General features: G+C 48.6%; 1 pseudogene; it reads left to right on the top strand.

Moving 5' to 3' along the window:
• Positions 1-1713: 1713 nt before the first annotated feature.
• LOC144937348 (histone H2A-like) lies at positions 1714-8430 on the top strand (annotated as a pseudogene).
• Positions 8431-27537: the final 19107 nt, after the last annotated feature.

Below are 27537 nucleotides of genomic sequence, written 5' to 3'. Positions count from 1 at the left end.
CAAGGAGCCAGCTCACTTGTGACCTTCCTCAGGACCCCCCGCCCTGCGACGCAACGCGAGCAGGGAGCTGTCAGCCATCTGGAGCCGGCCCCACTCAACGAGATACAGTGAGAGTAGCGAGTCCCCGCCCACAGGAGTAGCAGGAACGTCAACCAACGGTGCATTCGCGGCCGCGACCAACTCACCCTCGGGTACAGCACCATGCGGTTTACAGCGCGCCGACCCCATCAAGCACGCACATTCTGGACGAGGCGACAACCGCGACAGGGCATCCGCGTTGGTGTGGCGCAACCCCTTACGGTAAGTGGTTGTAAATTGATAGTCCTGAAGGACCTCCAACCACCGTGATAATTGGCCCGAGGTTTGGGCGACCCTCAATGCGTACTGCAGCGCCGCGTGGTCCGTACGGACCGTGAAATGACGGCCATAGAGATAAGGTCTAAATTGCTGTACAAAAAAACCAATAGCCAGCAACTCGCGACGAGTCACGCAGTAGCGCTGTTCCGCTGGCGATAAAACCCTGCTACCATAGGCGACCACCCGTTCGACTCCCCCAACGACCTGTGAGAGCACCCCCCCAATGCCCGTGTTACTAGCATCAGTATCCAGCAAGAAGGGTGTCGTAAAATCAGGGTAACATAAGGGCGGGGCACTCACCAAGGCGTCCCGAAGGGAGCAGAACGCGGCCTCCTCCTCTGGCCCCCATCGAAACCTGACCCCCTTGGCTGTCAGAGCATGCAAGGGTTTGGCAATGGTGGCGAAATGCTCAACGAATCGGCGGTAGTAGGAAGCAGATCCAATGAAACTGCGGACCTCAGAAACCGACGTGGGCGTTGGCCATGAACTGACACAGTTCGTCTTCGCAGGATCGGTGGAGATCCCCGAAGAGTCGACAACGTGGCCTAAGTACCTTACGGATTTCTGAAGCAGGTGGCATTTAGCCGGTTTAAACTTCAACTTAGCCGATCGCATCCGCAAGAACACCCCCCTCAATCGCTGGAGGTGTTCCTCGAAGGTTCTACTGAAAACAATGACATCGTCAAGGAAAATCAAGCAAGTATCCCATTGCAGACCCGACAAAACCAATTCCATAAGGCGCTGAAACGTCGCGGGAGCGGAATGGAGTCCCATGGGCAAGCGATTAAACTGGAACAGGCCCCCTGGGGTCCAGAATGCGGTCTTAGGTTTAGACTCATCGTCGAGTGGTAGTTGCCAGAATCCCGACAGTAAGTCAAGTGTAGAAAAATACCGCGCCCCGGATAATGCGTCCAGAGACTCATCCATTCTGGGGAGCGGATACGCGTCAGCCACGGAGATCTTATTAAGGCAACGGAAATCCACACAAAAACGCAAGGACCCGTCTTGCTTCTTAACCAGAACGATAGGTGCTCCCCACGGACTGGATGAGGGTGAAATGATGTCGGCAGTCAGCATGTCATTGACGGCCGATTGGACGTGGTCCTTCTCGGCAGGACTCAGCCGGAAAGGATTCTGCCAGACTGGTGCCGCATCACCTGTTTCAATGTGGTGGCATAACAGGTCCGTGCACCCAATATCATATTTGTGCTTGCTGAACACATTGGAGAATTCGATCAGCAGTGTGCGCAGCGCACCCAATTGCACCCTTGACAAATCACTGGAGCCCGCACACAGCGAGTCCACCCATTCAAGGTCCTCACCCGATAGAATTTTCTGCGCCGGGACGGGATCAACATGCGCAATAAGCCGCTCTTCCACAGGGACCCGTGCCGCGTGAGCAAGCACGGTGCCCTGCGGAATAACAGCCGGCCGCGAACCAGCATTTAAAACCATAACGAACGGGTCCCCGTCAGCCCGAACCAACGTTTGAGCCACCGCCAAATCCAGACCCCCGACAGCTCTATTCGATGGACCCAAAAGCACGCCTTGTCCCGCAGTCTCCCCACCCAATGGCTTCCACAACCGGAGGGGTACCAACATCTGCAAACCCGGGGGCACGTGCACCGTATGGGTCGCTAGCGCTTGGATCGTCGCACACGCCGTCCGTATTTCAGTAGGGTTAGATAAAAAGGAAATACGGCGACCCGATGGCAGCTCAATACAACGTTGATCAACCAGAATTTTAATGGGCATCTTAGCCAAAAAGTCGGTACCCAACAGACAAGGAACCTCTAGGGAAGAGGAGACCAAAACAGGTCCCGCCAATTTAATATTCCCTATGCAAATGCTCGCCCGAATCTGACCTATAATGCCCAACAAGCCCCCATTTGCCGCGTAACATGGCACGTCCACCGGGAGCAGAAGTCGACATTGGACGGGGAGAATGTTATAAATGAGATCGTAAATTATAGTCGCCGACGCTCCCGTGTCCACCAACACCCTGACCTCGATGCCGTCTATGAATCCCGTAATGACAGACGAGCCGGCCGACGCAGCCACTATTCTGTGGCCCAACTCGGACCACTTAATTTCCCCTTGGCCCCGTACGAACCCCACTTTCTGAACCGAATCCCCGGCCCCCAATCGCACATCCTCCACCGCAAAGCGGTGGCCCATGTGTGTCGTGTATGTTGGCCGAGCATGTGAAGTGCCGCGACTTGCCGGGGGTAGTTGGGACGACTTGGGGCATTGGTCGTCGTCCAGCCGAGGTCCCGTGGCGCGCTGACGTGGAGCGCGGCACCCGGACGCCACGTGGCCCCGAAGGCCGCAGTTGTAGCACGTGACGAGGGACGTCGGAGGTCTCGGTTGCTCCAGCTTGCGGGTCGATCGCAGAGGCAAACGACCCCCTGACCTCCAATCCCCTGGTCGTGCTGCAGCGAACGCCTCCTCCCATGGGCGAATGACTTGGGGCTCGGCGTCCACTGGGGCCGGAGCTGAGACCGCGGCAGAAGCGCAGACGACCACTTGTTTCCACTTCAGGACCTCGTGCGCCTGGATGCTCGTCGCCACCCGCAACAAACATATGTCCACCTCGTCGGCTGTGTTGATGGGGACCCCCAGGTCCTAAGCCAACTTCAGCGGTTGTTCCAAAACCATAGCGTCCTGCCCCTCCTCGTCCATACGAGGGAACGCGGCGTCCGCGAGAGCCAACAACGCCGTGCGGTAGGCGAGCGCGGTCTCCGTGTCCGCCTTCCGTTGCTCGTAAAATTGTGGCGGCAGGCCGAAGGTGGTCCGTACACTTTGGCCATGAGGCCCAGCGCGGCCTTGAGCGTGGAGCGGGCCGATCTCGGGGCGGACCTGAAGGCTGCGAGCGCGTTGTCGTCCAGCATCGCAGGCAGTGCCCGCAGCACCGTAGCGTCGGACCAGGCCGACATCTCTTGATGGGCGAGAAATCTTCGCTGGAATGCGCCCCAGTCACCCCCTTCCGCCTTGAAAGCCGTCAACGTGGGAAGACGCTGCTGGAAAATAATGTCGTCCTCCGCCTCGTGTTTTTCCCCGCGCCGCACCGTCGATAGGAGAAATGGCGTCCCCTGTGACGGGTGTCTGATGGCGGCCTGTAGCGCACGCTGATGACGTGAGCGGCAGAGATTGGAGGACCTCCCCCACGTGTTGCTCGCGATTCCCGCCAATAGACGGCCGCTCGGTAGAAATGGCGGGATTTTCAAAGTCATTCGTGTGAAGCACATTTTGGCAGGAATCAGCAACGCGACCCCTCTCGATATCCGTCGACGTTCTCCCTCCTCCAGACGTGGTGATCTCCGCTAGGATGGATGCGCGGCGAGTAGCAGCTCTGCCAGGCGGGAGTGCGCGTCGCGGAGTCCAACATCGGACCCCAGTTGCTCGTTGGGCGCCCAAGAGGAGTCCTGTGGCGCCGGCATCTCCTCCTCTTCTCCCCCCGATGCCTGCTGGCCCGAGTCGTCGTGGTTTTCCTCCCGGTCACGCTCGTGAGTCCGATGAGTTTTCCTGGTATCCATGGCTGGAAGACTGTTTCACTTCTGACGCCAGTTGTAATATCGTAAATTACGGCGGGAGACCACTTGATGGGTAGCACACTTTATTAACACTTTTCCTTGCCACAATAACACGTGTGGTCACTACAGCTCACGCTACACGTTCCACCCGGCTACACACACACGGGCTCTCCAGCCCCGTAGCTTCCAGGGGAACTTACAGACCCACCCCAGCTTGGGTATGGATCACGACCACTGGGTCCCGCAGCCCGGCCCTCACACGGATGTCCGGCCGCGGGTCCCAAGGTCCCGCCTCTGAGCCACACAGGGTCCCGGCCCTTACAAGGACAGCGGGACTAGGGGTCTAAGGGCCCTATCTCTTCCTCCTCCGTCTTCCGTCTTCACTGGTTACCAACTCCCCGAGCACCCGCGCGCATCGCCTTTTATAGTCCTCCGCTCCCGAGGGGACGGAGCCTATGCGGACCTCGATGTGAGCACCCACTCTAGTTGACCAATCACCACGCGCTGCCACACGATCCCTTTTTCCCAGTGCGTGTCACCACCACATAACCAATCACCCCGCGCTGCCACACGATCCCTCACTGTCAGCGCGCGTCACCAATACACAGCCAATCACCACGCGCTGCCACACGATCCCTACTGCCAGCGCGTATCACCACTACATATATATCGGGTCTTGAAAATGTATGCTAATTTATGGAATTATTTCTAGATTTGAAGTTTTCGTGACTGCAAGGATCCATACTTTTTGGTTTTTCGGTAAAGTCACGTAGGTAAAGAATAAAATAAAATAAATGTAAATGAAAACTAAATGAAATCACGTTTCGGAAGCAACACAAGCCTCCGTCTTCAGGTGGAACCGCCACAGCAAAATTACTGTAATTTTACTGTCGTGATTTAATTTAGTTCTTTTCCTTTTTTTATGCAATTCTGCAGATTATTTATGCTAATTGGGAAGGTGTAATTGTATAAAGTTATTCAAGTGTATGCGATTATGCTAATGTAAGTATGATGATTAAGCTCGGCTTCGTTGTCTAGGGTTGTATTATCAATCAGGATAATACAATAATTCTCACTTTAACTTTTACTGGTTGTGTCTTAGTGTGTTTATGTCAGGTCTCAAAATTCAGATCTCTCCGCAGGATACAGTTCTTATAATTAAGATTATTACGCATGAACTTAGGAAGGCACCACTCAGACACTTCTGTGTTAAGCAACTTTAATCTCTAAACAAAAACATAACACTCTAATATACGACCTCTTATGCTTGGAATGTCAACACAGTATTCCTCGAGATGTCCTCCTCATTGATCCATACATTTAACCCTCAATGTTTACGTTTGTTAAACTGAGTAGCAGAACAATCGGTTAATTCCTCAGAGTAAAGCGCGCATACACGGCGATGGGAAAAAGTCTTTACAAATTAATATGACAATATTCATACGAACAGCAATAAAGAAACATGTCCCAAAAGCAAAAGTAGACCTCAATGAACTCATTGGTAAGATTATGCAATTAACAAAATATCTTGGAACAATGGTGTGCGGCAGTGTGCCTGCTTGTGTAGCGAATGCTTATCAATTGGCTAAGGCTTCAATAAATTTGCAGACAAGATTACGTAATCAAAAGAAAGATTTTAACACAATAGTCTCCCTGTGAATGTGTAGATTCTTAACATATGTTTCTAAATGTTTAGTTTCATCAATGAATTCATTGGTACAGTTATGCAATTAACAAAAAGAATGACTAAAATACTTTTAAACGACCATATCCACATCATCATTGGACCTGCTTTGCCAGTAGCAAAATATAATAAGAGGGTTTTTCCCCTTTTTTATGGCAACAAAACTGAAACCTTTTTTTACGAGGATTCATGTCTGCATTAACAACAATACTTAGTCAAAATGCAAACAAAAACACACACTCTGATAGTATATGCATTGTCCTTGAAATTGATTGTTCCACACCAGAGACAGCTTTCCTTAGAGCCTAGTCTCAATTGGTGCTAGACTAGATGACGCCGAAAGGCATACAGCTCAAAGATAATGCACTATCAAAGTAATGATGGCTCGGGGTAAGCATCTAACATCATTGGACCTCCTTTGCCAGTACCAAAATATAATAATAGGGTTTGTCCCCTTTCCCCATATCCACGTAACTCAATGGGCAGCAATGCTTTTCATGATCAGCTAATAGTTGACGCACCATCTTAGGATGTCCACCCTTTTTTGAAACACAGAAAGAACTTTGGAGACTCTTATTAGTCCCAATATGTGCGTTATGTGTGTGTGGGTGGATTGTCTCCTTGCTCAACTGTTTGCGTTAAGCAGACATCGAGGTTGTGGCTTTCTTGTACCAAAAATTCGTTTGTCCCCTGCTGTGCAATGAGCCATGTGTGTTTGTGTGCGTGTCATACACACGGCGCTCTCGGCGTCAGCTGCTTGTCCACTTCTGGATGAGCTGAGTCGGCAGGTCGCTGGGGCTGGCACTCTTGCTCGGTGCTCTCTGGCGATGCACGATTCTCTCACAGCTCGTTCGCTGATGGCAGACACCCTTGCTCGGTGGAGCTGGTTGCACTTGGTTGCGCGCTCTCTCCTGCTCCGTGCTCTCTGGCGGTGCATGATTGCGCTTGTAGCTCGTCCGCTGCGGCTGGTCCTCTGCGATGCTCGCTTGGTCGATGCTTGGCGATTTCCGCCCTTTCTCCAGGTTGATTGCGTGTCGTTGCTCGTCACTCTTTTTCTCTCTTGCTCTCTTCTTGATCATGCAGCTGCCAGCTTCACACGGACACCCGCCCTTACTTCAGGGCTGTGCTGGTTATGCTCTCAATGGTGAAATGAACAATAAAAAAGGAAAAATAAAAGACGAACTCCGCGACTGGTCACTTCTGTCGATGCAGCTCCCTATAGATGTGCCTGTCACGGGGGTAGATTCCTGGAGCCTGCTGCTCGCAGTACTCAATTGTGTGTTATGTCTCTGTTAATTTCTGAAATTCTCTCCCCTCGGCTCACCTTCTCACAAAGGACCGGACTTCCTTTGATTTCGTTCTTCGCTGTGGGGGCAGTTGTTTGTCCGGTGTACGTGTATGTGTATGTTCTGACTTATTAAACAATCTGTTAAGTCTCACCCTAAAGCCTGGTTCCTGTCCCCCTCCTCAAGCCACCTTTTCATCAGTGGAAAACAGATGCTCCAAATTGCCCCTAGGTGTTTTCCTAGTTTTTTTTCAACTTCTGTAATAATTAATCTGGAAAGAGGGAGGGGTTCCTTTTGCCCGGTTGCATTCTTCCCCCCCACCCCCCGTGGCTGGGTGTTACATTTTTGTCTCTCTCAAAGAGGGGCAAAGTCTCTGCCTTTGTGATTTTATTTTTACCACGTGCTTCTGGAAGGCAAAGGCGGTTGGGGAGGCTTTCTCTATGAAATACATTTCATCTTGGTCATGTGTGATTGACCTATTTCGCCTTGCATCTCTTCTGGATGACATCCGGTCTAAAACTTCATAATTATTATTTGGTTTGTTTCCCAAGATTTGTGATTTATCATCGTTATTACCACGTATATTCCTAGGGTTTTATTAACCTTTGTTACCCGTCTGTATCCAGGGATCCGTGCAGTTTATACTTGAGTTATATTTTGATATCCTGAGGTTGGAGATGTAACTAAGTTTTCACTTAAGCTTTCTTGACTGCTGGAATTCATATTCCTTGGTTCTTTTGGTAAAGTCACGTAGATAGCAAGATGCAATAAAAAACAATGTGAGGTGAATGAGAGTAAAATAAGGTAAGTAATAATGCAAGGCCACCAATGTGGACTGCAGTCTGGTTTTCAATCTGGGTGAGTGTGTTGGCAGACTATGATGTCGACTTATTCTTGTTGCTAAGTTCCGAACTTTTATTGTTGTATCAAAAGAAACTAAGAAACTATTTTAAAAAACAGTTGCCTTTTGTCCTCGTGGAGCCTGTTGTCTGTACGCTTTTGATGCGGCCTTTGAAGCCGTGTAGAGATTTCCCCAGAATCTCATTAGCAACTCCCCCGCTCTCCTCTTTTTTTTTTGCTTTTTTTAATGACCTTTTATGGCTACTTCCTTGCCTGGTCATGAGTGTGAAAGGCAGCTGCTGTTTGAGGGGAGGGGATTCGCATCACTCCCTTTTTGCCCCAAGCGACACCGCGAATGATTATTATAAAATAAATATTGGCAGAATTATTCTTAACATAAATTTTGGAAAAAGGCCTACATATATACACAACATTCCCGCGCCGGTCTGCAGTTCCCCATGGGCTGCGTTCACAGGCTGCTCGGCAAGGGCAATTATGCCCAGCGTGCGGCGCTGGAGCACCCGTCTACCTGACCACCGTGCTCGAGTACCTTTTTGCCGAGATCCTTGAGCTGGCTGGCAATGCCGCCCACGACAACAAGAAAACGAGGATCATCCCCCGACACCTGCAGCTCGCCGTGCGCAACGACGAAGAGCTCTACAAGCTCATGGGCGATGTGACCATCGCCCAGGGTGGTGTGCTGCCCAAGACCTCTCAGCCCAAGAAGTGAACGCGCCGCCGCCTCAACCACCACAACAACAGCTCTTTTTAGAGCCACCCACTTGCTTGCAAAGAGCTCGGACAGTCGTACACAGGGGTCGTGTTATTAATGAGGACACAATCGCCTAGTGGCCGTCCCAAATTGCTCGCAATTAAACGAATGCTCTGCTCATTCCAGATACCCCTTTTCTCTAATTTGGGAACGGTGTTTGAGCAGCATTCCAACATTGCATCAATCATAAAACATGGTTTAGAATAAATTGAGGGCATTAGTATTGGAAGAAAGTTGTGTTTTTAAGAAAAAAAAACGTTCTTTTTGAGCCGTCAGATTACATAGGCTATTTGACGCCATCACCTTACAGTCCACTTGCACGAATTGACTGAAGTTTTTTAGGAAGTGAGCGCTTGGTTGTAAAAAAACACGGCTTCCGCGAGGGGATGTTGTCACAGCAACTTGCTGTAGTGGTGTGCACCAGTAGATTTTAAACAGTTCAGAAAATTATTGTTAGCGTGAAACCACCATTTTTTCATATCAGAAAACATGGAAATAGCGGCTGGAAGAAAAAAAACACGCTCATTGGCTCGCCATGGTCAGTGACATTAATTGCTAGCACCGCGCAGAGCTCGATATGAAATATCTAAATACACACTGTACTCGTAACCCTGCCAATTAATTTATGAATATTCATAATTTGTCTGCATTGAGAAATTCCAAAACAATTACAGTTAGAATTGCTATTTTTTTATCCTTTGGTGTCAAACGTAAAAGGGAATACAATGAATAATTTACTACAGTACTGAGTTATAATGAATAATTCACACGTGGCATGAGGATTTTTTTTGCATCGTTATGAACATCTTGGTACATTTCTCGCCTTCACACAAATAAATTCCATCAACAGATTGCTTGCGTACTCCTTGAAATGATTTCCATTTGGAGTGAAATATTAATTAATTGGCATTGCATGCATGTGCATTCGAATAGAATTCAATTCATGCTGCGGAAAACGATCCTGCACTCCTAGAATTTCAAGTCGTACGGTGCATTAAAGGTAAGTTTTTTTTTGTTTACCAATCGACTGCGACGGAGTCGCAGGAGCTCAATGTGGTTGCTGATGATTGTTCGCTGCTCCTCGACCCTGTTCAAGGCGCGTGGTGATGCAGTTCAGGTGTGAGTATTTGTGGAGATTGTTTACGTTACGCACATTAAAGAAATGGTCCTTACGATTATTTACCAACTAGATGTGTTTTGCCATGAATGTTATGGGAATAATCGAGCCCGAAGGCAGGGCTGATTAACACAGCCAGTCGGGAGGCGGCTCATTCACTAGACTTGAGTGCTGGGTGATCTCAGCGACGTCCACGTTCTGTCTGTCGATTCTAAAGTAAATCCACAATTTCAAAATCCAGACATTCTTGAAGAATCTCACCATTTTTATTCATTGTTGCGCATCTTCATTGCATCATCATCATGTTGCACGCGCAAAATGTGGTCTTTATTCAAAATATCAAATAATTCCAGACAGTTTTACTTAATTTTCCACCCATCGATTGATGCGCTCTTCACTCATTGCCTTGAAAACTTTAAAAATGAATAACAATTGTCATTTAACGATTATGTTTGAAGCATTTGATGTATAAGTGTTACGTGTGTTTGCAGAGGGTTGAAATGTCACCAAATATAATCAGTCCTTTGCATATAAACACGACCTTTGATATATGCTGAGTGTACTCGAAACCCAGCCAATGATTCGGTTTAAATTAACGATTTCTCTGCCTTGTGAAATTCCAAAACAATTCAAAACGTGACAAAAACGTCGTGTGAGGGAATGAGTTGTGTTGCACGTTTTTGAATGTCTCAATATACATGTATCATCTTATATATAAACTAGCAGAAGTACCCGGCGTTGCCCGGGTGCAAAATATATTTCTTAGATACTAAGGTATTGTCAAAGCCCGGTGGGCTTTGACAATACCTTTCACCACTCACCACTCACAACTCACCCTCACCACTCATCCTCACCACTCCCACTCACTAATCACCCTCACCATTCACCAATCTCCCTCACCAATCTCCCTCACCCTCACCACTCACCCTCACATCTCACCCTCACCACTCACCCTCACCACTCACCAATCACCAATCACCACACACCCTCACCACTCACACTCACCACTAACCCTCACAACTCACTCTCACCATTCACCCTGACCATTCAGCCTCACCACTCACCACTCACCCTCACCACTCACCCTCTCCCTCACCACTCACGCTTACCACTCACCCTCACCACCACCACTCACCCTCACCACTCACGCTCACCACTCACTCTCACCCCTCTCCACTCACCCTCACCACTCACCCTCACTACTCACTAATCACCCTCACCACTCACCCTCACTACTCACTAATCACCCTCACCACTCACCACTCATCCTCACTACTTACTACTCACCTTCACCACTCACCTTCACCACTGACCCTCACCACTCACCCTCACCACTCATCCCCACCACTCACCCCGAACCACTCACCCTCACTACTCACCATCACCACTTACCCTCACCACTCACCATTCACCACTCACCCTCACCACTCACCCTCACCACTCATCCTCACCACTCACCATCACCATAAACCCTAACCACTCACCCTCACCACTAAGCCTCACCACTCACCCTCACCACTAACCCTCACCACTCACCCTTACTACTCACCACTCAACGTCACCACTCTTCGTCACCACTCACCCTCACCACTCACCCCTCACCATCACCACTCACCCTCACCACTCACCACTCACCCTCACCACTCACCCTCACCACTCACGCTCACCACTCACCCTCACCACTCACCCTCACCACTAACCCTGACCCCTCACCACTGACCACTCACCCTCCCCACTCACCCTTCCTACTCACCACTCAACCTCACCACTAACCCTCACCCCTGACCACTCACCCTCCCCACTCACCACTCACCCTTCCTACTCACCACTCAACCTCACCACTCACCCTCACCACCCTCCACTCACCCTCACCACTCACCCTTCCTACTCACCACTCAACCTCACCACTGACCACTCACCCTTACCCTCACCACTCACTCTCACCACTCACCCTTACTATTCACCACACACCCTCACCACTCACGCTCAACATCAACACTCACCCTCACCACTCACCATCATCACAAATCCTAACCACTCACCCTCACCACTCACCCTCACCACTCACTCTCACCACACCCTCAGCACTCACCCTCCCCACTCACCCTCACCACACACCCTCACCACTTAACCTCACCACTCAACCTCACCACTCAACCTCACCACTCACCCTCACCACCCACCACTCACCCTCACCACTCACCCTTCCTACTCACCACTCAACCTCACCACTGACCACTCACCACTCACCCTTACCCTCACCACTCACTCTCACCACTCACCCTTACTATTCACCACACACCCTCACCACTCACCCTCAACATCAACACTCACCCTCACCACTCACCATCATCACAAATCATAACCACCCACCCTCACCACTCACCCTCACCACTCACTCTCACCACACCCTCAGCACTCACCCTCCCCACACACCCTCACCACTTAACCTCACCACTCAACCTCACCACTCACCCTCACCATTCACCCTCACCATTCACCCTCAACACTCACCCTCACCCCTCTCCCTCAACACTCACCGTCACCACTCACCCTCACCACTCACCACTCACCACTCTCCCCTCACCATTAACCACTCACCCTCACCACTAACCCTCACCATCACCACTCACCCTTACTACTCACCACTCAACCTCACCACTCTTCGTCATCACTCACCCTCACCACTCACCCCTCACCACTCACCCCTCACCCTCACCACTCACCCTCACCACTCTCCCTCACCACTCACTCTCACCATTCACCCTCACCATTCAGCCTCACCACTCACCCTCACCACTCACCCTCACCACTCACCACTCACCGTCACAACCACCACTCACCCTCACCACTCACCCTCACCACTCAACCTCACCACTCAACCTCACCCTCACTACTCACCATTCATCCTGACCAATCACCACTGATCAATCACCACTCACCACTCTCCACTAACCCTCACCACTCAACCTCACCACTCACTCTCAAAACTAACGACTCTCTCACCACTCACCCTCACCACTCAGCACTCACCCTCACCACTCACCCTCACCACTCACGCTCACCACTCACCACTCACCCATCACCACTCACAACTGCCACTCACCCTCACAACAACCACTCACCCTCACCGCTCACCACTCACCCTCACCACTCACCCTCACCCCTCACCCTGACCACTCACCCTCACCACTAACCCTCACCAATCACCCTTACCACTCACCCTCACCACTAACCCTCACCATCACCACTCACCCTTACTACTCACCACTCAACCTCACCACTCTTCGTCACCACTCACCCTCACCACTCACCCCTCACCCTCACCACTCTCCCTCACCACTCACCACTCACTCTCACCATTCACCCTCACCATTCAGCCTCACCACTCACCCTCACGACTCACCCTCACCACTCACCACTCACCGTCACAACCACCACTCACCCTCACCACTCACCTTTACCATTCAACTTCACCTCTCAACCTCACCATTCATCCTGACCAATCACCACTGACCAATCACCACTCACCACTCTCCACTAACCCTTACCACTCAACCTCACCACTCACCCTCAACACTCACCCTTAAAACTAACCACTCTCTCACCCTCACCACTCAGCACTCACCCTCACCACTCACCCTCACCACTCACCCTCACCACTCACGCTCACCACTCACCACTCACCCCTCACCGCTCACCTATCACCACTCACAATTGCCACTCACCCTCACCCTCACCACTCACCCTCACAACAACCACTCACCCTCACCGCTCACCACTCACACTCACCCTCACCACTCATCCTCACCAATCACACCCTCACCAATCACCACTCACCCTCACTGCTCACCCTCACCACTCACCACTCACGCTCACCCTCACCCCTCACTAATCACCACTCACAACTGCCACTCACCCTCACCACTCACCCTCACCACTCACCCTCACTACTCACCACTCATCCTCACCAATCACACCCTCAACAATCACCACTGACCCTCACCACTTACCACTCACCCTCACCACTCACTACTCACCCTCACCACTCACCTTCACCATTCACCCTCACCACTCACCCTCACCACTCTCCCTCACCACTCTCCCTCACCACTCACCCTCACCACTCACCAGTCACGCTCACCACTGACGCTCACCACTCACCCTCACTACTCACCCTGCCCACTCACCACTCACCCTCACTCACCTCATCGCTCACCACTCACCCTCACCCTGACCACTCACCACTCATCCTCACCAATCACACCCTCACCAATCACCAATCACCACTCACCCTCACCTTCACCACTCACCCTAACCACTCACCCTCACCACCACCACTCACCCTATTCCCGTTTTAAAAAAAACTTGCTTACGTGTCGCCAAGTATGCTTAACGTCAGCTTGTACTACTGTCATGATAGCAGGTACCACCACCACAGTGATGGTGAGTGGTGAGGGTGAGTGGTGAGCGGTGAGGGTGAGTGGTGATCGAGAGCGGTGAGTGGTGAGGGTGTATGGTGAGTGGTGAGGGTGAGTTGTCAGGGTGAGTGGTGAGGGTGAGTGGTGAATGGTGAGGGTGAGTTGTGAGAGTGGTGAGTGGTGAAGGTGAGGGTGAGTGGTGAGTGCTGAGGGTGAGTGGAGAGGGTGAGTGGTTAAGGTGAGGGTGAGTGGTGAGAGAGAGTGGTGAGGGAGAGTGGTGGTGGTAAGGGTGAGGATGGTTGGTGATGGTGAGTGGTGAGCGTGAGTGGTAAGAGAAAGGGGTGAATGGTGAGGGTGAGTGGTGAGGGAGAGTGGTGAGGGTGAGTAGTGGTGGTGAGGGTGAGTAGTGAGTGATGAGGGTGAGTGGTGAGGGTGAGTGGTGAAAGTGAGTGGTGAGAGTGAGTGGTGAGGGTGAGTGGTGAGAGGTGAGTGGTGAGAGGTGAGTGGTGAGGGTGAGTGGTGAGGGTGAGAAGTGAGTAGTCAGAGGTGAGTGGTGAGAGGTGAGTGGTGAGGGTGAGTGGTGAGTGTGAGAAGTGAGTGGTGAGAGGTGAGTGTTGAGCGTGAGTGGTGAGGAGTGAGGAAGAGTGGTGAGGAAGAGTGGTGAGGGTGAGTGGTGAGCGTGAGTGGTGAGGGAGAGGGGTGAGCGTGAGTGGTGAGGGTGAGTGGTGAGGGTGAGTGGTGAAAGTGAGTGGTGAGAGTGAGTGGTGAGGGTGAGTGGTGAGAGGTGAGTGGTGAGGGTGAGTGGTGAGGGTGAGTGGTGAGGGTGAGAAGTGAGTGGTGAGAGGTGAGTGGTGAGAGGTGAGGGTGAGTGAGAGGTGAGGGTGAGTGGTGGTGAGTGGTGGTGGTGAGGGTGAGTGTTGAGGGTGAGTGGTGGTGGCGAGGGTGAGTGGTGAGGATGAGTGGTGGTGGTGGTGAGGGTGAGGATGATTGGTGAGGGTGAGCGTGAGTGTTGAGGGAGAAGGGTGAGTGGTGAGGGTGAGTAGTGGTGGTGAGGGTGAGTAGTGAGGGTGAGTGAGTGGTGAGGGTGAGTGGTGAGGGTGAGTGATGGTGAGTGGTGAGTGTGAGTCAGAGCCGGCCCAGCCACTAAGCGACCCTTGCAATTGCAAAGGGCCCCGTGGCCAGCAGAGGGCCCCCTAGAGTCACTGCGAGCTAGTGGGTGAAAAAAATCATACATCAAAGGGGCCTCCAACCAAATTTTGATTAGGGCCCCCAAAGATCTAGAGCCGGTTCTGGTGTGAGTGGTGAGTGATAGTAAGTGGTGAGTGGTGAGTGAGGGAGAGTGGTGAGGGAGAGTGGTGAGGGTGTATATATTTTTGCCTATGATGACAGCAGTACATGCTGACGTTTTGTATGTTAAATGTAAAAGCAAAATGTGTGAATGTGTGTGTCTGCGACACGCAGCTTTTAAAAAGGGAATAGGGCGATTCTAAAGTAATCTACAACCCTTGATTCCTTCGCAACGATTGCAAAGAATCGCTTCTTTTCGCGCTTGGGCTACATTTTTAATTACAGAGTTTTATTTGTATTGGTATGTTATGTTTGAAAGTTTTCAGGAGTTTTTAATTATATTTTTGCCCCGGTCAACGCCGGATATTTCCCATTCGTAGCAGTTTATATCGACTCTATAATCAACTTATTTTAAATGGGAACAGGGCGATTATAAATGAATCTACAACCATCGATTCCTTTGCGCGATTCAGAGATTCGATTCTTGGCGCGTCGGGTTTAAACGTAATTACACAGTTGTATTTTCATTGGTATGTTATGTTTTATATTGTTCAGAAGTTTATAAATGTATTTTTCACCCGGGCAACGCTGGGTATATCGAGTTTATAGCACAAAGTGCTCGCCTGACACGTGTGGGGTGTCGAGGCCTAGTACCGTGCAGAGCCTCCAGCCTCACCTAGATTGCCCAGCCGGCCGATGCTGGGTATTGGGGTCGCCTCCCCCCCACCCCCCCGCGCTGGAATAATACTGTCTAATCGCTATAATTTTATTATCTGCAGACCCTATAATAGTAATTGCGCACACTGGAATGGGGGGGGAGTGAAGAGGACGTGAAACTTTGATGTATTTACCTCAGCGTCGCGTGTTAATGCGTGTGCATATTTTTAACGGGAATTAAAAATGGCGTCCACCCTGCAGCGAAGGCGTCGCTACCCGTTGCCAGGGGCAACCGCCGTGGTCCGCGCCGGTCGGCAATAGTAAATAAATAAATAAAGAGAATTCGCACAAAATCGATAATCGGACCGATTTAAAGGCGACGGACGAAAAATCGGAAATGCCTACGTTCACCGCGGGGCCGGGGGCGTGCCCACCTGCAAAAAATGTTCTTCCTAAACCCCACGGCCCGAGCGCCAAATCCCTCAAAGCGAGCGTACGCAGAGGGACAGACGGACAGACGGACAGACAAAAAATGAATGATATAGGTTAGATAGACTCATCCACCCGATTGCTGGTGTGGTGCCACGACCACGGAGCAACTCCGCAAACACCGCACTCCCCTCCCGGCCCCCACACTAAACACGCACCCACACACAGCGCACCCACGTAGTATTCTGACGGGGGGCTGCCTGGCACATCGGGTTTTAATCCGAAGGGCCCCTCGAGGGAGAGTCCCACGGTTTTCCGGTGCAGGAGATTGGCCGACCCTCACAGGACAGGTTACATTGGGTGCCCCTAAATTGGCTGAAGATTTTATGGACGCAGAACTCACGACACTGGGAGAGGCGGAGGGTGGAATATTAGGCCAGAAGGGCAGACCAGTGGGTTAGAATTAATGAGCACGGGAGGACAATGGGTGAGGGGCCGCAGCAGCAAACCCCGTAGCCATCCATGTAGACGGCGCAGGTGAGCACGAAATTGGCTGCGCAGTACAAGGCCACCCTGGACCTTTGAAGTGCGGGGATTAGGCCACGGTAGAGACGGTGGAGGGGGATGACGACGGGGGGCACAGTTAAGCGCCCGATTGGCTGCGCGGTATGACGTCACCCTGGGCTGAAGTTCATAGAATAAAATAGGTGCTCCGGGACAGTGAGTTGAGTTGTATTCAACCTCAGGGCGATCCAGACCCCTCCCTGCTGTCCTGCCTCCTTGAGCCGCTCGCAGCATCCGTGTGATGCCCGCGAGTGCTGCTATGAGGCAGTGATAAGCAAGGGATTCGCTCGTCCTTCTCCCTCCGACTCTCACAACGTCTGTGCGACGCCGTGAGTACAGCTACGAGGTACGTGGAAGAACGTTTGGGTAACTGGGTTCATAGTCAGAGTTACGCTAGGCTCTCCTCGCGAAATATTCCTCCTCCGGGTAATGCGTATTGGCGCCATTAATAAACTTTAGCACAGAGGATCCGTGTGGTGTGATTTCTGTGGGTGTGGTGAAAGTGTCGGCGTAGTGTGTAATTCGAGCGTGTGTGTGTGTGAGGCAGCTCGGGTAGTAATTCATTAACGGCTCCCGTGTCCGTGCAGCCGCGTGATTAATAGGGCAAGGGAGGGGTGAGTTAAAACCTGTTCGAGTGCGTGTTTACACAGCGCGTTATACGCAGTGCGTTTACGTAGCGACAATCGCATCAATGGTGGGGTGTACGTAAATTGTCATGAATACGGCCGTCGTTTTGCCCACATGCCTGTGCCCGTGCGCGTACTTATGCTCCAGCCGCCGCGGCGGATTAAGGCCGACCCATAGGAGGGGGGAGTGCATATTTCTACGGCTATTTTTAACGCGAGCCGTGGTGAGCAACTTGCACGGGCACGCGCGTTCACGCAGCCACTTCCGCGTTAGTGGAAGTGGCCGCTAACTCCAGGCAGTGGGGAGCCAGCCACTAGCCATGTCCCTCAGAGAGGACGCTGGTGCGGGGAGGCTGATCACTCGATCGGCGGCAGCCCGGCAAGCAGGGGCGGAAGAAGAGGGGGGAGAGGAGGAGGGGGGCGTGTTGTATCTATGCCCTGTTTTCCGTTATTAATATATAGAATAATAAAAAAATATATATATATTTTTTTTATTATATCTATATATATTTTTTTAATTAAATAATGAAAACAACCCACTACAAGCACATCAGGAATCTGTGAAACGGCCATTAAACTGGTAAGAAGTCGGTCACAGAGAGGTCAGAGACATCCAGATGGACAAAGATCGATAACCTGAACTCCCGAGACATCTTGAGATGCACGGAGGGGGTGCAGAGCAGAGTAAAGGATAATAACGGTTGCCACTCGCGTTTTCTTAACGTTTTCCTAACCGAAAAGTAGAAACTTAACAAAGAGAATTAACCAACAAACCATAGGGTTTTTTTTATTAGTAATTATCTTATATTACTCGTATTCACCGCATACATATTATTTAGAATTATATGTTTCCTATCTACACGACCTTTCGAAAAACTAAAGAGTACGAATTCCAGAAAGCTTAAGTGGAAACATAGTTACATTTAAACTCAGGACATTAAAATATAACTCAGAATAAAACACCAATCTCTGGAGAACTAAACTTGGCGAAGCCCCAAAATAATAATGTGACGAGGATCATTACGAATATTCATTAAACATAGACGAATGATAACCACGATACTAAGACCGAAGGAACTCATAAAATATAATTCAAGAATAAATGTAACACACAGGACCACATAAATGTATCGCATACATCTCCTCGACCACCTTTGTCTTCCAGCGGGGTCTGACCTCAGAATGACCCACGCAGGGCAAGCAAGAAGGGAGCAGAAAGGTCACAAAGGGGGGGGTTTGTGCTGACATTCGAGAACATCTGGTTTTTTTTTGTTTATTTTCCCTCGCAAGAGACGCGGAGAGAGGAGAGGGTGCTCACGTTTGAGTTAAACACGGCCGTCTTTGTCTCCCCGCAGCACAAACAGATGGCCCATGAATGCTTGGAGGGTTAGGAAAGGTCGCGAGGAGGGGTCGCGGGGGTGTCTGCTTCTTCTCGCTCTGTTTGTGTTTTTTGTTGCCCGCTCACAAGGAATGCGCAGTAGAGGGGAGTCACGTTTTGAGTTAGGCACGGGCGCACACAGCGAACAGGCAGTCTGGGTCGAGTCGTGCTCGGTCTCGCAACTCAGCTTGCGACGCAGCGTTGCGACAGGGCTCGCAAGAGAGCTGGGGCAGATCGTGCCTCGAGGAGAGATGGGACGACGAGACGTCGTTAAGGTGACAGTCTGAGTGCAGTCAGTCCGAGTCGCGCTCAGCGGTGCAACGGGGCTCGCAAGGGAGGTGTCGGCATGAGCCGAGAGAGTATCGCTGAAAGTTCTCTTCTACAGTTATCCTGATGTGTTGAGTTGCTCGCAAAGTCAAGGATTGCGATAAGTTGATTGTACTAAGTTTTCACAGTCGGCTAAGAGGTGTGCAAATACAATTATAAATTTTGAGAGCGAATGCAACAGCTGCAACTGGAGTTGCGCTAACGAACAATCAGCCGGGAGAAAGAGAAGGAGAGCGCCAGCAGAGCTGCGCCACCAAGCGCCACCGAGCGCCACTGAGCACCACCGAGCGCCACCGAGCGCCAGCAGAGCTGCGCCACCGAGCGCCACCGAGCGCCACCGAGCGACACCGAGCGACACCGAGCGACACCGAACGACACCCAGCGCCACCGAGCGACACCGAGCGACACCCAGCGCCACCGAGCGACACGAGCGACCGAGCATCTTCAAGGACAGCATCGTGCCAACTCGTCATCTAGCAGTAGAGGGAGAGAGAGCGCAAGAGCAGCACGACTCGGACGTCACCGGGCGTCACCGAGCGTCGTGCCAACTCGTCATCTAGCAGTAGAGGGAGAGAGAGCGCAAGAGCAGCACGACTCGGACGTCACCGGGCGTCACCGAGCGTCGTGCCAACTCGTCGTCCAGCAGTGGAGAGAGAGAGAGCGCACAAGCAGAGACACGCCGAGCGAGGGAGCAGCAGGGGCTCGCGGCGGCCACGCCCAACCCAGAGAAAACTTCTGGCCGCTGTTTGTATCCTCCCACACCACACAAGCTAACGACACAACTCCCGGCTCTAAGAATTAATTGATATTACAAGGAGACAACGCACACACAGCACGCACACGAATAAGACTTAAAAAAAAATGTCTTTGCTAATTTTAGAACTTTCGTGACTGCAGGAATTATTATTTGTTTCTTTCGGTTAAGTCACGTCTAAAGATAAAATAATACATTAAATTAAATAATAGAATACGACGTTTCGATTGCAACACAAGCAATCATCATCAGGTATAATGAAATAGCGACATAAAATCTAACCAGAAAACTATAGACAGACATATTAGCAGACAGATATCACCAAGATACATAGAGAGAGCAACACAGGTAACAGAGAGAGGTGGTCGTCTCTGTGGGGTGGCCTTAAATAGACAGAGGAGGGCGGACGCAGAGAGAGGGAGGGGGGTTAGAGAAAAAATTAGCATATCAATGAGTGGACAACAAAACGTGGTGCTGCAAGTGCGATGACACGGCAAGCAAGCCTGAAAATCAGGAGAAGGACACACTAAAATTAAATAACCTAGTAAAATATCGAAATGTAATGTAATACAACACAGAGGGTCGGTCAACACACAATTAACGCATAGCCTGGTTGATTACGTATTTCAAAGATTGCTAAGTTAGAATTTAAGTGTGAACATTCCAAAGAGAGGACACAGGCAGAGAGAACAAGTAGTCAGAGAGAGAGAAAAAAGAAGATAAGTTTAAAACTTCCCCGTAGAAGTGGTTCAATCTTAATTTTAGAACTTTCGTGACTGCAGGAATTATTATTTGTTTCTTTCGGTTAAGTCACGTCTAAAGATAAAATAATAAATTAAATTAAGTAATAGAATACGACGTTTCGATTGCAACACAAGCAATCATCATCAGGAATAATGAAATAGCGACATAAAATCTAACCAGAAAACTATAGACAGACATATTAGCAGACAGATATCACCAAGATACATAGAGAGAGCAACACAGGTAACAGAGAGAGGTGGTCGTCTCTGTGGGGTGGCCTTAAATAGACAGAGGAGGGCGGACGCAGAGAGAGGGAGGGGGGTTAGAGAAAAAATTAGCATATCAATGAGTGGACAACAAAACGTGGTGCTGCAAGTGTGATGACACGGCAAGCAAGCCTAATTGTGTGTTGACCGACCCTCTGTGTTGTATTACATTACATTTCGATATTTTACTAGGTTATTTAATTTTAGTGTGTCCTTCTCCTGATTTTCAGGCTTGCTTGCCGTGTCATCGCACTTGCAGCACCACGTTTTGTTGTCCACTCATTGATATGCTAATTTTTTCTCTAACCCCCCTCCCTCTCTCTGCGTCCGCCCTTCTCTGTCTATTTAAGGCCACCCCACAGAGACGACCACCTCTCTCTGTTACCTGTGTTGCTCTCTCTATGTATCTTGGTGATATCTGTCTGCTAAAATGTCTGTCTATAGTTTTCTGGTTAGATTTTATGTCGCTATTTCATTATACCTGATGATGACTGCTTGTGTTGCAATCGAAACGTCGTATTCTATTATTTAATTTAATTTATTATTTTATCTTTAGACGTGACTTAACCGAAAGAAACAAATAATAATTCCTGCAGTCACGAAAGTTCTAAAATTAAGATTGAACCACTTCTATGGGGAAGTTTTAAACTTATCTTCTTTTTTCTCTCTCTGACTACTTGTTCTCTCTGCCTGTGTCCTCTCTTTGGAATGTTCACACTTAAATTCTAACTTAGCAATCTTTGAAATACGTAATCAACCAGGCTATGCGTTAATTGTGTGTTGACCGACCCTCTGTGTTGTATTACATTACATTTCGATATTTACTAGGTTATTTAATTTTAGTGTGTCCTTCTCCTGATTTTCAGGCTTGCTTGCCGTGTCATCGCACTTGCAGCACCACGTTTTGTTGTCCACTCATTGATATGCTAATTTTTTCTCTAAACCCCCTCCCTCTCTCTGCGTCCGCCCTCCTCTGTCTATTTAAGGCCACCCCACAGAGACGACCACCTCTCTCTGTTACCTGTGTTGCTCTCTCTATGTATCTTGGTGATATCTGTCTGCTAATATGTCTGTCTATAGTTTTCTGGTTAGATTTTATGTCGCTATTTCATTATACCTGATGATGATTGCTTGTGTTGCAATCGAAACGTCGTATTCTATTATGTAATTCAATTTATTATTTTATCTTTAGACGTGACTTAACCGAAAGAAAAAATAAAAATTGTCTTTGCGTTTCAAAAAGGGTTGCCATTTCGAGGTGGTGCATTCAGTATCAACTGATCGTGCAACGCAGTTGCTGCCGTCGAGTTACATGAATAAGAAATGTTTTAGTCATTCATTTTCGTTAACTGCATAATCACGCCAATGAAGAAGTATTTTTAGTCATTCATTTTCGTTAATCGCATAATCTTGCCCATGAATTTATTGACGTATACTTGCTTTCGGATAAGAGAGTGTCATGTGCTTGTTTAGAATAAAATTGCTTAACACCAACTGTTCGAGTGCTTCTTTCCAAGTCCATGCAAAACTATCTTATTCTTGATAACTGTATCCTGTGATGAGATCTGAAACTGGAGACCTAAAATAACATAAACACACTAAGATCATCAGTAAACGTTTAATCGACGATAATCGTGTTATCCTGATTGATATAACACTGGATAAACGAAGCTAAGCTTAATTATCACAACTGCTCACAGTGACATAATCGCAAGCATCCGCATAAATTACTACGATTATCTCCGCGGTTATCATAATGTATGCATTATCATAATTTATGCATGTTAATACACACATTAACATAATTAATGCAATTTGCGCATTTTTCGGAAAATTAGTAATTTTTTATATTTTTATCAAAATTTCATAACCCAACACATACAACATAATGGGTGGCGTCGTCCGGGATCTCTCGCAGACAGTGTTTTGCATGGATGATGGAATGAATCACTACGTGTTAACCAGAATATCGGGATCGAACATTGCATGGTGATTGGAAACGGGCGTAAAAAAAAAAAACGCCCTCTAAGGTTAAAACCCAGAATAGCAGGTTGAAACAGAGACAGTGGAATTAAGATAATATCGTATCAAACCAATTGCATCCTGTGATAAATGGTGTTAGAGGTACGCACTCTGAATCGGAAAATAACAGAGTAGCTCGAGTCAAATTGACTACACTCTGTGAGATAATTGTTTTATATGCACTCTAAAAGGAAATGTCAAAGTAACTCCCGCCACGCTTGAGATGCTTGGATTAAGAATAATTTTTTAATGGGTTACGGGGTACTGGGAGCTCGTATTAAAACGTACCGATCGATCTGTTACAAAGCAGTACAGTCAGAGAGACATATGGGAAGGGAGCTGTATCGATAACACAAACACACCTCGGGGGAAACTAATTGACTGGATAAAATGTAACGAAGGCGAACACGATGCAAAAACTGCAGAGAAGGCAGGACAGGACTCATGCCTTCCCACACAGGCATACACACAGGGATTGTGGAATGAGGAAAATTTTGGAAAGGAAACGGGAGAGAAATCGTCTCTAATAAACGATGAGAAATGTCCTCACACCATCGTAAGGGAGGAGAAATCAGTGCTCGCGACACCAGCGAAACTCACAGACGTTGATCCACAGAATAAATATGGAAGTAACAGTAAATCACACTCTTGGGTACGTGGACAGAGTCCAGGGACTGATCGCAAAAAAATTATGGATATCGAACAAAAAATCCTTGACAAAGGGAAACCCTCACAATTCGAGAGAAGGGATGGAGAGATACATATGCAAACAACAACATGTGAGACTGACAACTTCACAGATAGAGGGAGGCAAAATGTTAAAGTAAAGTCGACAGGATATGCTCCACTAAGGGCAGAGGCAAAAACTGAAGGGAAATGGCAACACGAGCGACACAGCACTGGGCGCGCACACAAAAAATGCACACCGCTGAAACACGAGCGACACAGCACAGACCAAAGTGACAGATTGCCTGATGATAACTTGTTTGATGATGACGCTGACGGCGATCAACTTTCGGAATACTTATTCAACAGTAAAACCCTTAAATTGATGGACAAGGCTCTAGTCAGAATTCCAGATTTTGACCCACACAATAAATCCATGGATATACACACACATATCGCAACAGTAGAAGAGGAGGCAATGATCAGATGGCTGAGGAGACGGGATGAAAAAGCGAGTTTGTTGAAACGGAGCTTACATAAAGAATCTATCCCATGGGTAAAGTCACTACCACACAAGGTTAGAAATGATTTTAAACAACTGAGCCTGGCAGTGATTCGGAAGTCTGGAGAATATTCGACACTCATCGAGGGGTTTTATGCGGTAAAATCGATGACCCAGGGCATGGACCAAGACCCACGTGACTACCTTTAACAATTTAAAAGAGTGTATTACGCAGGCGATGTGAATCAATACCACGAAGGAGATAAAATGTTCAAAATTATGTTTTTTGAATCCTTGAGCCCAGAGATTACAGAAAGGGTGAGAATGGCTTTGAATCCAGAAACCGCATCCTTACGCCGCATAGAGAGCAAGGCGTACATGGCATGGTTATACAGAGCTAAGAATCATAATTCGGATCCAGAACACAGGGAGAGGGATAAGGAACCCAGCCTCTCAGAGAGGAATAAAAATCACCGAGCAGTCCTACAATGCAGGGAGGAGCAAAGACGCACGCACACATGGCAAAATAACCCAGAGAGAGGGGGGCACAAGAATGAGAGCGGCACAAAGGCGAACATTCAGGAGAATCGCAGGGGGAGGTTCAGAGCAGAACCATATCAACACACCATGCCACGACACACGCAAGGTCAAAATTACTCACAAAGATGGCGAGATAACCATCTAGCGAGAAGGTGGTACACAGACTGCGGAGGTACGGAGGCGAACATTCAGGAGAATCGCAGAATGTGGAGACCAAGGGCAGAATCATATCAACACCCCATGCCCCGACATATGCAAGGTCAAAATTACCCACAAAAATGGCAAAGTAACAATCCAGAAAAAATTTGGCACCCAAATGGGAGTAACACTGGGCCAAAAATGTACGAGAATCGCAGGAGGGGGAGGTTCAGAACAAAACCATATCAACACACCATGCCACGACACACACGAGGTCAAAGTTGCACACAAAGATGGCGAGATAACCATCCAGCGGGAAGGTACACAGACTGCGGAGGTATGGAGGCGAACATTCAGGAGAATCGCAGGATGGGAGGTCAAACACAATCGGTCCAATGCCGACCAATTTCTCCACCGGCTATACCAGGAGGGAATAGAGGAATAACACAGAATGCGGTTCAAATACGTGATGAACCACCCACAGTGAGTGAGAGCGAGCGGCCAACACACGCCCCACCCGCCGAGGTTTTGTTAAACCCTGAGCTCAATGGGAAATGCAAGCAGGCTGCAAGTGACAGGGCGGGCAAATACCACCACGACCGGGAAACATCAAATGCATACGATGCGGTAAGAAACGCGGACAGTGCTCCCGTAAATGACGCGCAAATCGAATGCAAGGACAGGGCTGAATTGAAGTGTGATCGGACAGTAGATAACAGACAGCAGAGACAGAGAGGAAAACCAGAGCGCACAGGGAAAACAGTGCCACGCATCGCATAAGAGAGCGATAATAGTGCAGGGAGAGGGAACACAGAGACCCACCCTGGGAAGTACAGGCGTGAGCCTCTGAATGGAAAATATCCAAATGAAACAAAAATTAATGTGGATCGGAGTGCTGAAATGGAGACGAATGTCCATGACGTATCGGGAATGGTGTTGAAATCCAACCCACTCGTACAAACCAAAAGGGCAACATTACGAGGCACGGAATTAAATCGACACGCTGACTCGGCAAATGTGCATGTAATCGTAGAGAGAGCGAATGCCATTGATAACGGAGTACAGAAGTTGGTTGTGTGCGCGAATTCTGATTATGTGCAGCACAATTTTACACCACACACTCCCACGACGCGAGAGAGTGAGAGGGGAAATTACAAAAACGAACCGGAAAACCGTGATCGAATGATCAAAGTGATAAGTGGTAAACCAGACACTCGGAGCTTGGAAAAATTATGGCGACGAGGTAATATGAGGAAGGTAACGCATAAATGCGTTCGAAACCGCTACCTAGCGTTTCCCAGGATTTAACAAAAACAAACAAAAAATAATATCCGCCGTAGTTATGATGGTTGAGAATCAATGTAACTTGTGGTGTTGATGTTCAACGTTTTGTTGTATTTTCTTTGCTTATTTCAAATGTAACCATGTTAAGATTATGATACATATGCGCGCGCTTTGGAAGGAATGCGTTATGGATTAGTACCGATGTTTAACGTTGTGTTTTATTTCTTTGCTTATTTCAAATGTAACCATGTTAAGATTGTGATACATACGCGCGCGTTGTGAGAAATAACCGCCGAGAGTGAGGGCGGCTGATGGATTTATAACGAAAAAAACCAGGGCATTTACTTTGTTTAAAAATTCGCCAGTGGCCGAATCAACCACTGATAATTTTTAAAAGGGCGAATTGTTGTATCTATGCCCTGTTTTCCGTTATTAATATTAAGAATAATAAAAAATATATATATATTTTTTTTTTTATTTTATCTATATATATATTTTTTAAAATTAAATAATGAAAACAACCCACTACAAGCACACCAGGAATCTGTGAAACGGCCATTAAACTGGTAAGAAGTCGGTCACAGAGAGGTCAGAGACATCCAGATGGACAAAGATCGATAACCTGAACTCCCAAGACATCTTGAGATGCACGGAGGGGGTGCAGAGCAGAGTAAAGGATAATAACGGTTGCCACTCGCGTTTTCTTAACGTTTTCCTAACCGAAAAGTAGAAACTTAACAAAGAGAATTAATCAACAAACCATAGGTTTTTTTTGTTAGTAATTATCTTATATTACTCGTATTCACCGCATACAAATTATTTAGAATTATATGTTTCCTATCTACATGACCGTCCTAAAAACTAAAGAGTACGATTTCCAGAAAGCTTAAGTGGAAACATAGTTACACTTAACCTCAGGACATTAAAATATAACTCAGAATAAAAACCAATCTCTGGAGAACTAAACTTGGCAAAGCCCCAAAATAATAATGTGACGAGGATCATTACGAATATTCATTAAACATAGACGAATGATAACCACGATACTAAGACCGAAGGAACTCATAAAATATAATTCAAGAATAAATGTAACACACAGGACCACATAAATGTATTGCAAACATCTCCTCAGCCACCTTTGTCTTCCAGCGGGGTCTGGCAAGCAAGGAGGGAGCAAAAAGGTCACAGGGGGGAATCGGTGCCTGACATTCCAAAGACATCTGTTTTTTTTTGTTTGTTTTCTCTCGCAAAGAATGCGCAGAGAGGGGAGTCACGTTTTGAGTTAGGCACGGGCGCACATAGCGAACGAGCAGTCTGGGTCGAGTCGTGCTCAGTCTCGCAAC

This window comes from Lampetra fluviatilis, chromosome 2 (assembly GCF_964198595.1).
Source record: "Lampetra fluviatilis chromosome 2, kcLamFluv1.1, whole genome shotgun sequence".
NCBI classification, from domain to species: Eukaryota; Metazoa; Chordata; class Hyperoartia; order Petromyzontiformes; family Petromyzontidae; genus Lampetra; species Lampetra fluviatilis.
Note: the sequence above shows the minus strand (reverse complement) of the source record. Positions and strands in the feature narration are given on the sequence as shown.